We start from the raw sequence: 15,565 nt of genomic DNA, 5'->3' as shown, positions 1-15,565 counted from the left end.
CGCTGACAACAACAGAAGCGGACACAGAAGAACATGCAGCAAATAGACACAGAGAACAGACAACTGGGGCAGGGAGGGGGGGTAGAAATAAAATAAAATAAATAAATCTTTAAAAAAAAAAGAATTTTTATGTAACCTGAAGCTATGAAATGGAATTATTCCTTAGCAGGTTTCACTAAAACTGAGTTAAATTCAAAACTCCTCCTTATTTAAAAGTTTTAAGCTACAAATATATTATGGAATAATACAACCTTTAAAGCACACTTAGGTCATTTTTTTTTAAAGTTGGATCTAAAATGTCTTCTTCACAAGTTTTTTTCTTCTTCTGGACAAAGAAAAGAGAACATTCCTAATGGGAAAGGGGAAAATGCTTTTGGTATGAGATGGTCCAACAAACACACACACACACACACACACACACACACATTTCTGCATTTAAAGACTGAATGGTAATGGAGAAAGACTTGTTTAAACGGGGCAGTGGAATGTCTTCAACAAATAACATCCCAAATATTTCAAGTATCCCCCAGGAGGGAACTTCCACTCACATATGCTGCACTTGGCCACAGGCCGATGAGAGCCTCTAATTCAGAACAGAAGCTCGGCCTCCACCCATTAAAAAAAAGTTCTACAAGTGACAGCACGCTCGGGCTGGGATAACAGGCTGACTTGTGGCTGATGCCATTCCACAGCTCAACAGAACAGACATCGGGCAACAAGGAAATACTGATCCAAGGAGAAGAAAATCAGAGCGACACAGGGTTCATCATCCCAGGACTACCTTTCGTGAAGCACACCACTTCCTGGGCGTGCCCTGCAGGAAGTTCCCCTGAACAGGGTAGCCTCAACAATTGCTTTGTTATAGAAGCAAGTCAAGGAATTCCTAAAACATGAGACAGGGACTCGAGAAAAATTGCACATCTTCTTTTAGTACACTGAGATGTTTAGGTATGGTTGGTCTTGTTGCTTCCAGATGCTAAATCTTGTTATTGTGCATCCAGATTCTAACTTAAGGTTTAACTCTTTGCCATATCCCAGCCCTAATTCCTTATTTTCCCACTGCAGACCGCCATCCATACCAAGAAGACAAAAACCTTTGACAGATGATGAGCCTCTGCTTGGTGCTGTGAGCATCCCTACCCACCCACACTGACAGACACTGGCATAATGCAGAAGAAGGACTTGCCTCTTTGCCTCTGTTCACCCCTTCCCCTAGCCCAGACGTGTCCAAAACTCAACTCACTGTTTCCTTCCAAAACCAGATTGCCCTCCTTTTCCTCCAAACATGTAAATGACTACACTGTCCGCACTCTTGGGTCCAATCCAGAAATACAAGGCCCATCTTTTCCTCCTTCTTCTCCCTCACTTCTCTGGCCAATAACCGAGTCCACCCACTCTGACAATTTCAATCTCTCTCCATCCTGACCATTTCTCTCATCCCCACTTGGGTCCAGTTCACCACCTTCTCAGTCCTAAATTTTGCCACCTGCATCCTGAGCAATCTTTCCTCAACAGCTCAGATCGAGTTTTTTCTTGCTTAAATCCCTTCCAGTGCCTCTCCATCGCTTTTAGGATAAAGACCATAGTTCTTAGACTTTAGGAGACCCTTCAAGTCATGGCCCTCGCTTTTACCTGAGCCTCCGCCCTTGCCACACCCCACCTTGCACTCTTTGCTCCAGCCAGGCTGAATTCCGTGTGGATTCCCCAAAGCACTGAGCTCTCTCGTCACCCCAGCATTTATATATGTTGTTCCTAAAACAAGTCTCCTTCAACCAACCACTGCCTGTCCATCAGGCTTCAACTCAGCTTCCTTTGCCATCAGGAAGGCTCCCCTGGCTTCCAAGACTCCTTTAGGTACCCTTCCTCTGTGTTCCCATAACCTTTTATTTTAGCTTTTTTTTTTATTAAATTGTCCTTTTTTTTTTTAAAGATACATAGATCACAAAAAATGTTACATTAAAAAATATAAGAGGTTCAAAACATACCCCACACCCCACACCCCCACTCCTCCCACATCAACGACCTCCCTCATCATTGTGGCACATTCATTGCATTTGGTTAATACATCTTGGAGCACTGCTGCACCACATGGATTACAGTTTACATTGTACTTTACACTCTCCCCCAGGACATTCAGTGGGTTATGGCAGGATATATAATGTCCAACATCTGTCCCTGCAATATCATTTAGGACAACTCCAAGTCTCCAAAATGTCCCCACATCATATCTCTTCTTCCCTCTCCATGCCCTCAGCAACTACCATGGCCACTGTCTCCAAATCAATGATACAATTTCTTCAATTGCTAGAGTCACAATTGTTCTGTAGTAGAATACCAGTAAGTTCACTCTAATCCATATTTTATTCCTCCATCATGTGGACCCTGGATGATCAATCACCACACCAGGGAAACGAGAGTGTCTACAACTCCAAGCAGGAGAATCACATCCATCAACCATGTGGAATTTAAGCCCCCTCTCGATGTAGAGGTGGAGTGGACACCACCCATAATCTTTTTTCTTTAGCATCATAGCACTTACATTGTGTTGGTATCTGGATTGCACTCAATTAGAATTGTGTTCCAAGATTTAGGCACAGAAGCCAGCCTATATTAGGCAAATAAGTATTTGTTGAATGAATGGATGAATGAACACTTCTTGAATAATGAAATGACCTACTGAATTAATAAACTTCACTCCCAGTTATTTCAGTAATTGATAGCACATCCTTCTGCCTCCCACCACCACCCTATCTCACTCCCTGCTTGTCTCTTCTGTCTTTTGCACTGATCTCATCCCTCTCTAGTTCCTAACCTAATCCCCCTTCTGAACTTCTGGCTTGGTGGATGTGGGTAAGATCCCTGCCACCTGTCCTTTGGCTTTCCCATGGTGTTTCTAATTTGGCATGCCCTCTTGCTCCCCCATCCTGCTTCGGGTAAGCCCAGCCTCTTGGAATCTAACTTTTGGTCCTCGTTACTCAGTACGTCATTTGGCCATGCCTGGGCTGGCCCCCACCTCTCCTACATCCAACCCATGAAGTGAGGCATCAGGCATCTTAATACACAACCATGGTTTCTGGAATCCCTCCTTAAGCCTCAAGAAAAATGCCACCATTTTTGTTCCCTTAAACATGGCTGTTATGCTGGGCAAGACATACCCGGCTTTGTGAGCAGATGTGTGTTCTGCTAGGCAAAGAAATGAAGGTCAAGACAGAGATGTTCACTTCCTTTTTGACCAGTGGTGCCTCCAACAGCCACTAGCATGGCATCATCATCCATTTCTTCTTGCTCTCCCTGTTGAAGAACCATTTGGTCTCCTCACAGAACTGTAGTCATCCAAGGATTCTAAGAATTGGAGGAAATTTTTCTTATAAGCTACTTTTGGGGGACAGTGTAAAGAAGGGCCATATTATCACTCCAGAGAGAACTCTGTCGAGTTCTTGGCTACTCTACAGGGCATGCTTGACAACCTCATCCACCAACCTGTTTGCTGTCAGGAGACACAGATGTGATGAGACAAGGGGTCCAGATGGGCCCTGCCAAGTGAGAGTGAACCTTGCACATATTCCCCATCTATGGACTGATGCCATCCAAGGGCACCTAGCAATGTAGTATTCCATACCTTGGTCCAGAAAATCCAACCAGACCTGTGGCTCAGGCTGACTCCACATTCAATGGTCCTCCAAATGGTATCCCAATAGGAGAGGGGAATGCTGAATTAAGGAGTCTCCCCATTTTGGCTGAGTTCAGGGGTCCCCCAAAGCACTAGGTTCTGCATTACCCAATGTCCAAGATTTCTTTCCTATTCTCTCTTTTCTAGAAGGAAACCCACAGTCCCACCTTTGCTTCTCATAGGTGCCCTCCACCGTCTTTCTGCCCTAACTAAACAACACATATACTGTTCTTTCCTGGTGTCATCTAAAGTCATGAACATTTCCTGGCTGCTAACTTTATCTCAAGAGAGCTAACTGGAATGCTCTTTTTTAAATTTTTATTAGAGAAGTTGTGGGTTTATAGAACAATCATCAATAAAATACAGGGTTCCCATATACTACCCTATTATTAACAACTTGCATTGATGTGGTATATTTGTTACAACTGAAGAAAGGACATTTTTATAATTGGACCATTATTACAGTCCATGGTTTAAGTTAGGGTTCACTGTTTGTGTTATGCAGTCTCATGAATTTCTTTTTATTTTTTATTGTAGAAACATATATACAACCTAAAATGTCCCCTTTTTACCACATTCATCTATGCAATTCAGTGCTATTAATTATATTCACAATGTTGGTGCTACCATCACCACCAGAGATAGCCATCAACTCTTACTAGCTGTGTTTGAAAAGTTCATCATTCATAAAGGGTAGTTTAGCTATTATTGGCCACAAGTTACTTGTCACATACCTCATAAGTGACACTCACATGTGACACTGAAGCTGAGCATCACTGGCCAAGAATGTTTTCACACTGCACTTAAATTCCAAGTCCTAACTTCTTAAGACCTTTCCCATCTCACCTCTCCAGACACCATCCTCTGCCACTTCTTTGTAAGCATTCTACTTACTTTGGTTTTTAAAGCTGCCATTCTGACACTAGCCCTGAGATCCTGATTTTTGAACCTGCCTCTGTTCTTCTGGATCAGCGTTTCCATTCCGACTTCCAGGTGTGGAACACTTGGCTTTCTTCTCTGACTCCGACTGGTTCATCCTGCCAGCTTAAGGTTCTAGCCCCATGCAATCTACCCAACCTCAGGTCCTTTGGGTGGAGAAGAGGGGAAGGTGGTAGAGTCAAACAAACAACCACCCACCATTTCAAAGTGGTGCATAGGAGCTTCTTATAGAGAGCACTGTATGCTAAACATTTGTAGACTGAAAGTTGAGTCTGCTTTGGGGGGGGTAGTTATATCGTAAGTCACTGATACAATGAATCAGGTGATTTTCTAAAACTGTTCTCCCTCCTATTTATGCCACCTCCATATACCCTGCTGTATTTCTTTAAGGCATTTTTAATCTTGAAAGTGCAAAATTCTTATGCAGCTTAGAACACACAAGGTAGAACTGAAAATACTGCATCAGACCTCACAGATGTGGGGGCCAGCCTTTAAGGGGGAAGCTGGAATCTTGATCTCAGCAGCTATTAAAAGCCATTCTTTTTCCAGTCCCTTCACCTGCCCACCTGATTGCTTTTAAATGAAGATGCAAGATCTCAAGTAGAACAAGGTACTGAAAATAGAACGCCATTTTTTTTTTCTCTTCACTATCTCAAAGATAATGACATGAGGGGAAATGCTGGGCTAGATAACCAATGTAAATTTAAAGTTTATCTGGAAGCTTATAAAAGGCCATCTTTAGTCCCTCTTGTCTACTCCCTTTCTCGAACAATACACAACTTGAGAGAAGGCCAAAAGAAAATTATCTCTAGAAAACTCAATAGCTATAGACAGTTATTCAGCAAAATGTCCTTTGTTACACTGCAGCATCTCTCTTTGATTAGAGAGTTAAATTTAAAGAGATTCTTCCTTCTCCACTTACTGCTGAGCTGTATCAAGAGCTGTCTTTGCTTATCAAGGTAGTATGGAACATTTAAAGCCAAAAGGGGTGTGGATGTGTAAAAGCATTGCCCAATTAATCAGATGTATTTTAGAAAATAATCAGATGTACTTTAGAAAATATATCCAGAATGGATGTTCCATGGCTTGTCTAAGGTCAAGCCACCTGAAATTCCCTATTCCCAGAATCAACTTGACATTGGTGATGTTGTCCCTTCTGGCTGGGATAGGGAGGTCGTAATCAAAAAACACATATCATCCTCTGTAGCAGTTTGATATGGTTTGTGAATTCCAAAAATAGATATTGGATTATGTTTGTAAACTGGTCTGTTCCTCTGGGCATGATTAAATCATGATTAAGTCTTTGACTGGGTCACATCAGTAGGATGTTGAGTCCCCACCCCTTGGTGGGTGCAGACTCACAGAGAAAATGACAAGGCACAGGAGTTAGTTGGAGTTTTGATCCTGGAGCCCAGGAAGTAAACACACAGAGCTTGACCATGAGGCAGAGGCCCTGGGAAGAGAGACGAGCCATTCACCTAACAGTTCACAGCTGGGCTTGTAGAGAGAGCAGAGCAGCTGAGCCTGGAGAGAAATGAGCCCCAGGACAGAGACGAGACTTATCCCTGCCTACAGCTGACGTTGGAAGAAGCTGGGACCAAGAAGCCTTAAGAGGAAGAAGAAGGCTGAGCGTCGGCAGCCATCTTGCTCCAACATGTGGCAACAGACTTTGGCGAGGGAAGTAACTTATGCTTTATGGCCTGGTAACTACCCCAAATAAGTACCCTTTATAAAAGCCAACAGATTTCTGGTAGTTTGCATCAGTACCCCTTTGGCTGATGAATACACCCCCCCCTTCCATGCTTTCATGGTCTGCAGTAGATGGATCAAAGACCTTGAAAATCTAAGACAGACTTAAGACATTTTTCAAATGATCTTAGGAACAGAACTTCCACCCCAGTACTGTCAAATGGTATAATCAGCTTCTGCAGAAATCTAAACAACAAAACCCATAATCCAAGGCCAAATGTTCTCTAGCAGTGCACTCAGAACTTGACAAAAAATATAAAAGTCAGGACACAACATGAACCCCTTCTTCAGTTTAGGAGTAATTAGACCAAAACTTGCAGGGGAAAACAGTCAAATGGTCAGGGCACTGGATCTGGCTGCTCTATCCATAGAGCTGCACAAATCACCCATGGCCTTGCTGAGAAGACAGTGAGCCATGGGACACTTCCTCCATCCCATCAGTGGACATCTGATTGAAGGCAGACACTCAGAGCCAACCTCGCAGAGAGTTGAACTCAAATACCAGCATTCTAGCTGTTTAGTTATAGTGCAAGACTTGGAAAATCATGTAAACAAACTAAGGTGCTGACAATCATTTTTGCATGGCTGCAGTACCACTATATGTTTGTGTGTGTGAGTGTGTGCATGCATGTGTATGCTTGCATGTGTATGTGCATGAAAGAGTGAGAGAGAGAGAGGGAGAGACATGTCTCAATGCTTTCCAGTTACAACAGCTATGCCCCCTGTCAAGTATCATTAAAGTCCCCCCAAAATAAATCCCTTTTCACTTGAGTTTTCTTGAAGAGTTTCTGTTTTTTGCCATCAAGAGATACCTGCCCATGATGTATATCTTCCATGTGTCCTTTCATTGTGGCCTGCATTTTCCTGGGTAAAACCATACCTTTGGGCACCTATTACGTGTTTCAGCAAAATTCTAATTTTTACAAATGCTCCAGGCTACAAATGGCTTTGTGACCATGGAATTTTATTACACAAATTATAAGCCTAGAAATTACATTCCCAGTTCTCAAAAGCTTGCAATAAAACAGAACTGAAGTTAAAAATCTCTGTGGTAAAAGAAGCAGAAAAGGAATTCTATGAACCCACTGAAGAATGAAACTGATGTCAAAGGATCCTCACAACTACTCTTTAATCCTTCTCTCCACACCTTTCTGAAGCTTCTGGAATCCTTGATGACTTTGTTTTATTTTGTTGTGCTTTGGCAGCTAATTAAGGAGCTAAGTAGATTTTGCTAGATATTGGAGATAGGAAGTGGCAATCCACTGGAATCTTTGATGCCAAAATGATAAAACTGTGAAGAACTCACTACCCTTTTCCTCTTTCCTCTGGAAATGAAAACAGTACATAATCAAGTACATCAGTTTCAGAGGATAAGTGACATTTCTAAACAATGGGCAGGATAAGCAAATACGGCAGAGATTTTTTAAAAATCCTGCTTAGCTCTCTATGCTTGGGTTAAAAAAAAAAAACCCAACATCCTACTGCTAAGAACTCTTATTAAAACATCTTAGACCTTGGTCATGTCTCATCCCATGGGGTTTTTTTGTGAGGAGTTTGCTGAAACAAGGTACTTGATCTTTAACTGGTTTGGAAGGCCTTTTTCAAGTATGTATCACACATACACATGCAAACACACCAGTGCCAGCCGTGTTCCCTGCGGGACGTTAAGTGTGGTAAACCACCTTGTGCTCCCTTTGCCATAGGATGTAGGCTTTAAAACTGTAACAGGATATTAAATAGGGCTCTTCCTAGGATGCCCAGACAAAATAAAGTCTTCCGAGTTAAACTGGATTTCAGGTAAACGACGACTATTTCACAGGATATACTTATACTAAAAGAAATATATTTTATTTGCTATATATGGCAACCATAACTTCTCCTGTCTCACAATTTCATTTGAAGTGCCAAAATGGAAAACAAACACCCAATATCCTAAAACGAGCTGGTAGACATATCCTTTTCTTCAGCTGGATTCTGCCTTAGCCTTTGTGTTTGAGGTTCTTTCACTCTCCATCTATTCTATATACTCCTGCCAAACTAATCTTTCTAAGCCTCCCCTTTTGCGACATCTATCATTTGCTATAACCTGCAAGCTTCTGCAGGGCAGGGCCATGTCCTAGTTGCCTCTGTAGTCTTAGAACCTGAGAATACATAGCTGTTCAATTAATGTTCACCAAGATAAAATAGTGGCCGGTGGCCTCCTACATCAATTCGAGATTTCCCTTCCTGGCTCCTGAGAACTTTCATAACCAAGACTCAGCTAGATAAGCTTACTTTTCAGTTCCTCTCCAACATTGTCTCCACTTTTATTAAGCTTGTGTTCTTGCTGTTTCCCACACCTGCTCTAAGGACCTTGACTCTCCGTGTGTGCGAATATAGGATCCCATCCTGGAGTGCCCGACCTCTGCTCCGTGCAGTTTCACTCAAACCTTACTTAAGATCCTGTTCAAGTCCCGTGTCCTTCAGGAAGAATTTTTAGAAACTTATTTCATCAACTGCCATCTCTGGTGCACGAAACATCAATTTTAGACATTAGAAGATAGTGCAGTTTGGCCCGCAATGGCTTGCTAACTGTTTTGTCTGCAGGATTCAGGCACCCTAGCTCTGAGGTCCTTAAAGTCAAGGATTGTATCATAAATGTCTCATTTGTCCCTCTAGCACAATGCTTGCCCAGTGGACGTATACCCATGGAACAGCATTGAATGTAATTCCCATCTCCCCTCTTCCCCCCCCTCAGGGCCTTGTATCCAACCAATACCATCCAACTCACGGCCTAAAACCTTCAAGAGCAACTAAGGCACAAGCTATGGGAGACTTTCATGGTTCACTTTTTGAATCCCTACACACTCAAGACCCAATCGCTCTAATTTAGAACAAGAACAGGCTACTAGGAGCTGGAAACTTGGGTTGGCTTAGTGATGATTTTCCAGAGGCTCAACTCTGTGCTGAAAATAATTGTATAAAACTCTACCTTACAGAAAAAAAGTGGAACTTAGAAAATTGGTTTAGAGAAAAGTTTAGGAGTGTGGGGCTTTACTCTTAGCCTTTCAACTAATTTTCACCACTCCAATAAATTTTTTAATGGTATCTCATTTTGATGTGTATTTCTCTGATCACTTGAGGTCAAGCATCTCCATGTTTATCATACATTTGCATTTCTTCTTATGTCAATGACTAATTCATATATATTATATTCAGCTGCATGTTCTGATTTGGGTTCAGTTTGAAATCTGAGTTTGTGATATAGTTTTGGGAGTAAATAGCCCAGGGATGGTCATTGAAGTAAACTGTTTTCATTTTTATTATTAAAGAAGTTGTTAGTTTCCAAAACAATCATGCCTAACCTACAGGATTCCTATACACCACTGTACCACCAACACCTTGAATTGTTGTGGAACATTCGCTACAAATGATGAAAGAACATCATCAAAATATTATTGCTAACTGTTACAGTGCATAGCTTACACTTGATGCATTTTTTCCCATAAACCACCCTATAATTAATATCATGTATTAGCATTGTGTAATTGATATAGCTCATGAGAGAATGTTCTCATATCTGTACCCTTAACCACAGTCCATCATGCATCATGGAGTTCACTGTGTGATATGGTCCCTGCCTTACACAAGCCATCCAAAGCATACACTCACTTGCTCTGTGCTTCATCACAACATTGTACTTTCTTCACCTTAATCAATTTTAGAACGTTTGCATTACTCCAAAAGGAAAAATCTCATACCAATTTATACCCCTTTATTGTTTATCCTTAGCATTGATATAGTGTCTTCTTTGCCATCGATGCAATATTACAATATTATTGTAAACTATAGCCCACAAGTTACATTTGCTGTACTTTTCCCATGCATCACCAAATTCTTAATACCTTGTAACAGTGATGTGCATTTATTCTGGTTCACAGAAGAACATTCTTGTACTTGTACTGTTTACAACAATCCTCATCTACCACCAAGTTCACTATGTTATATGGCCCCTAGATTATCCTCTAGCTTTCTTTCAATTGACATGTATGTCTGTAGACTGCCCGTTTCAGCCACAAGCACATTTATAAATCAGTAGGGTACATTCAGTTTAATGTGTTACTGTCAACTCTATCCATTCCCATACATTTACAATCAACCTTATTAAAAATTCTACATATCTTAAGCATTAGCTCCCCCTTCTCAACTCTCATTCTATTTCCTAGTAAGCTATGCTCTAGAGTTTAACTCCATGAATTTACTCATCGCATTTAGTTCATATTAGTGAGACCATACAATATTTGTCTTCTTACAGTTGAATAGTATTCTATTGTATGTATACACCAAATTTTGTTTACCCTTTCATTGGTTGGTGGACACGTGGGTTATTTCCATCTTTTGGTAATTGTGAATAATGCCACTATGAACATCAGTGTGCAAATATCTGTTCCCATCCCTGCTTTCAGTTCTTCTGAATATATTCCTTGTAGTGGGATTGCCAGGTCATACACCAGATCAATTTTTTGATAAGACAGACTGGGAAGTGTGGCAGCTGTGACAACCCACTTGGGGCTATAGGAAAATATGTATTCCTAAAGTTAATTTTTTGGAATTATCCATTTAGCAATGACCAAGTGAGCTAGAAATGAACAATTTAAAATCTAATCTCTAGCCCTCTGCCACATTTGATGTTATAGGATTTTGTGGGGGGAAAAATCATGTTCCCGAGAATCAATCATATTGGCAAGTGGGAAATTTCCAGAAGGCAGTATCAATAAAGCTGTGTCTGCCACTCCAATTTGACACTGTGAGACAGAAACATATCTGCCATGGGATAACAGTTGCATTGGGTACATGATAGAGCTGATAATGGTCCAAAATAATGAAACCATGACATCTGCTCTGACTGGGTATAAACTGTTTGAGCAATTTCTCTGGCAACTGGGCCAAAGTCAGCACTTATCCACTGCAGATTGGAGAGTGAGAAATGTTGATATAGAGTTCAACAATAAGAAAAACAAGGCATATTGCTGTAAGTGAAATAGCTGTCTTATTAGCTGTAGAAGGAAATCCTTTTTAGACATGCCAAAGGGCCCAGATATGCCATTAGCCATTTCAGTACAGCAAAATATACCTGGGACATGAGCACATGCAGCTGTGTTTGATCAATATAGCCAGGCTCAGGGGGTCCTAATACTATAACCAAAAACTATTGAATACCCCAGACTCTGCAAGAGGCAGTGCTAAGGTTTCATCTGCCTACGGGTTAGAGATCATGAAAGCTGTATTGTCCTTCCCTGTATCAAGAAAGAGCGTCAAAGGATGATGATAAAACTCCACTCCTGTAGCATCCCATGACAGCTCTGACACCCTGGGGCCAGAATAACAGGGAGCCTGGTGAGGCTAACCAATGATGCTTTCCTCACTCCCAAATTTTGATCGTCAAGAAAAGCTATGGTAACGACGACAGTAACAAGAATCAACAACCGACAAGTGCTTCCTCTATGCCGTGTACTACGGTTTATTTAAAACTCAACACAACCCCGTGAGGTAGGGTGGGCCTTTTCGGAAGTAACTCGTGGTTTGGCATAATCTTCCCAGAGATATTTCTTATCTCCAGAACTTCCTCAGGATGCAGGCATGAAGCAGCCTCCTCACTCTTAGAGAAGCAGCACTCAAATCTATCCTAAGAGGGTTTCATTTTTTTCTTCATTATTTCTTCATCATTTCTTCCTCTCTTATCTGGGTTGACTCTCTGTGTAGCTATGTAAGAGAGTGGATTAGCCTCATGAGTCAACTCCATTAAAATTGAATAGGAACACGTTCAGTGTTCTCCTAAGATTTAAGGAGGAATGGCTGTGGCAAAAGACACCGACTGGCTCCTCTGAATTCCTAGGAAGAAAGTCTGGCCCACTACCTACAAACCACCCTGAGATCTTAGAAGCATATGGAAGAATCCTTGTTTGCATTGTTGTGCTATTCTTAAATAGCTATTTTTATGATTAACTACTATTTTGAGAGGCAAATGGGAAAAGAAATCCTTGAACTTTCCTACCAAACAGTTGCCAAGTTTTGTTTCACTGTAGTGACTCAGAGAATCCAGTTATATAGTCCTGACTTGAGAAGTCTTCATTCTTGTTTTGGAAGGTAAACAAACTAAAACAGTGATTATTTTCTTCCCCACTGAAAAGATGTTCAGTGTTCTGGGACTTTGTCAATCCATTTTACAGTAATTGTTTTCTTCCCCATTCTTCTCGTCTATTTATACTTTTAACTTTGACTCTGAGGTCTTTCGGGCAATAGTTAAAAATTCAGCTCTTCACTCATTGGTAAATCGCACTCCCTTTTGATCTAACTTTGTTACTCAATCATGTAAGAATGTTACAAATAGTAATGATAATAAAATAATAACAGTGAAAATGACTTGTGACAGGGTAAAGCCATGTATCAGAGAGACTTCAGTAGGCAGTGGATAGCAGGAAAAGATCTCATTCATAGGGGAAGCTTTTAGTGGCCACCATATGAGAGATAATGGCAAGTCCAGTCTTTAGGATAGAAGAAATGGAGATTAACTGGACGCAGTATCACATGGATAGAGCATGCGCTTTAGAGGCAAGTGGGGCTGACCTTAGCCTACGGTTAAGGATTGCCTTAACCATTAGCTACCTACTGGGGTCCTCCCAGATCACAGATGTCACTCATTTGATTTCTTAAACTTTTATTTGGAGATAATAATATATTCACACGTAGTTGTAAGAAATACGGAGATGCCCAGTATATTCTTCAAGCAGCTTTCCCCAATGATAACATCTTGAGTAACTAAAGTACAACATCACGACTAGGAAGTTGACATTGATCCTCCAAACTTATTCAGATTTCACCAGTTTTTTATGCACCCATTGTGTGTGTGTGTGCACGCACACGTGGACATTTAGTTCTACGCAATTTTATCGCAGGTATAGATTTGCGTGACCATCTCCAGTTAAGACCCAGAATATTCTCACCACAAGGATCCTTCCTGCTACCCTTTTAGAGTCACAGTCAACTCCCTCCTTTCCTAACCCCTGGCAACCACTAATCTGTTCTCCATCTCTATGACTTTTTTCATTGCAAGAAGTTTGTATAAGGAAATCATGCAGTATGTAACCTTTTGAAATTTTTTTGTTGTTGTTGTTTTTGTTCAGCATAATTCCCCTGAGATTAATCCAAGTTGTTGTGAGTATCAATAATTTGCTCCTATTTATTGTTGAATGGTATTCCATGGTTCAAATGTACCACAGTTTATTCATGCATTCACCCATTGAAGCACATTTGGGTTGTTTCCAGTTTGGGACTGTAGTAGTTTGATGTAATTGATGAATTCCAAAAAGAAATATTGGATTATGCTTGTAATCTGATCTGCACCTGGACATGACTGAGTTCCGATTAGGGCATTGTGTCCCCACACGTTGGTGGTGGGGACTCACAGATAAAAGGCATGGTGAAGAAGAGAATTGGGGATTTATGATGTTAGAGTTTGATGCTGAAGACCCAGGAAGTCAGCACCCAGAGGAAAGAGAAGCCAGCCCCAGGAAGGAAGGAAACTTGAACCCAGAGAAAAGCAAGCCCCAGGAACGTAGGAACCCAGGAAGCCTGAACCCTCACAGACGTCGGCAGCCATCTTGCTCTGGACAGACTTTGGTGAGGGAAGTAACTCATGCTTTATGGCCTGGTATCTGTAAGCCCCTACCCCAAATAAATACTCTTTATAACACCAAGCAGATTTCTGGTATTTTGCATTGGCACCCTTTTAGCTGACTAATACAGGGGCTATTATTAATAATGCTGCATGGAAATCAATGTATAGGTTTTTGTGCAAATATAAGCTTTCATTGTTCGGAATAAATACTCAAAAGTGAAACCAATGGGTTTTATGGTAAGTACATCCTTAGTTTTATAAGGAACAGCCAAACCATATTCTAGAGTGGATGTACCATTTTATGTTCCCACCAGCAGTGCATGAGTGATTAGTTTCTTTGCAGCCTTACCAGCATTTCGTACTATTACTCTTTTTTTCATTTTAACGATTCTGATAGGTACGTAATCATATCTCATTGTAGACTTAATCTGAGTTTGTATTTCCATGATGGATAATGATGTTGAACATCTTTTCATGTGTTTCTTTCTCATCTGTATATTCTCTGCAGTGATAGATCTGCTCTTGTCTTCTGCCCCATTTCTAATTGGATTGTTTGTTTTGATTTTCATTGTTGAATCTGAGAGCTCTTTAAATATTCTAGTTATAAGCCTTTTGTCAGCTAAGTAGTTTGAAAATATTTTCCCCTAGTCTGTAGCTTGTCTATTACTCCTCTTAGCAGAATCTTTCACAGAGCAAAAGTTTTAAGTTATAATAAAGTTCAATTTATTAATTTTTTCATTTATGAATTGTGCTTTTTAAGTCTGTGCCATAGACTTAGATGTAAAATTAAATGTATTTTTGTATAAGATGTGAGCCTCCTCAATAAGTGTATTGTGGTTTTTGTGGGTGTTTTCGGGATTTTTTGGTGTTGTTTGTTTGCCAATGAGTGTCCAATTGCTCCAGCACAATTTATTGAAAGGGCTATCTTTCTCCCTGTTGAATCACTTTTATCCCTTTGTCAAAACTCATTAGGTATGTTTGTAAACATATGTTTCTGGGTTCTTTCTTCTGTTCGATTAATCTACATCTATCCCTCAGCCAATACAACACTATCTTGATTTTTTCAGCTGTATATTAAAACTTAACATCAGTAGAGAGATTACTCCCATTTTATTTTTTTTCAAAATTACATGAACTATTCCAGATCCACAGACTATGGAAATGGGGGCTTCAAGATAATTTACCTCAAGGTTTAGGTCAGGCTTGAGCTGACTTTTGGATGATGGATCTTTGCATTCCTGTATGAGAAACAATAGAATATTGAAATCTTTAGTCTTTGGGTGATTTGTTTCAAGGAGAAAAGGGAAAAAAAGATTCCTTGTTCTGTTATTCGACTTTGATCTTTTATTCTTTCTCTAAGGGCATAAATGGTAGTTTATATATGCTTCCATGAGTTGACTTGCTCTTGAGGATTTTTGCTTTGTTGTTCGTTGGTTTTCTTTTTTCTCTGCTGTGGATTTTAACTCAGAAAAACCTGCAACCTATACCTGCCATGTGCCATATTCCTTTGACTGTGGGATTGTCAGCCTCATCTTTATTTGGAGTATATA

This window comes from Dasypus novemcinctus, chromosome 31 (genome assembly GCF_030445035.2).
Source record: "Dasypus novemcinctus isolate mDasNov1 chromosome 31, mDasNov1.1.hap2, whole genome shotgun sequence".
Classification (NCBI taxonomy): Eukaryota; Metazoa; Chordata; class Mammalia; order Cingulata; family Dasypodidae; genus Dasypus; species Dasypus novemcinctus.
The sequence above is the reverse complement of the archived record's forward strand: the minus strand, read 5'-3'. Positions refer to the sequence as shown.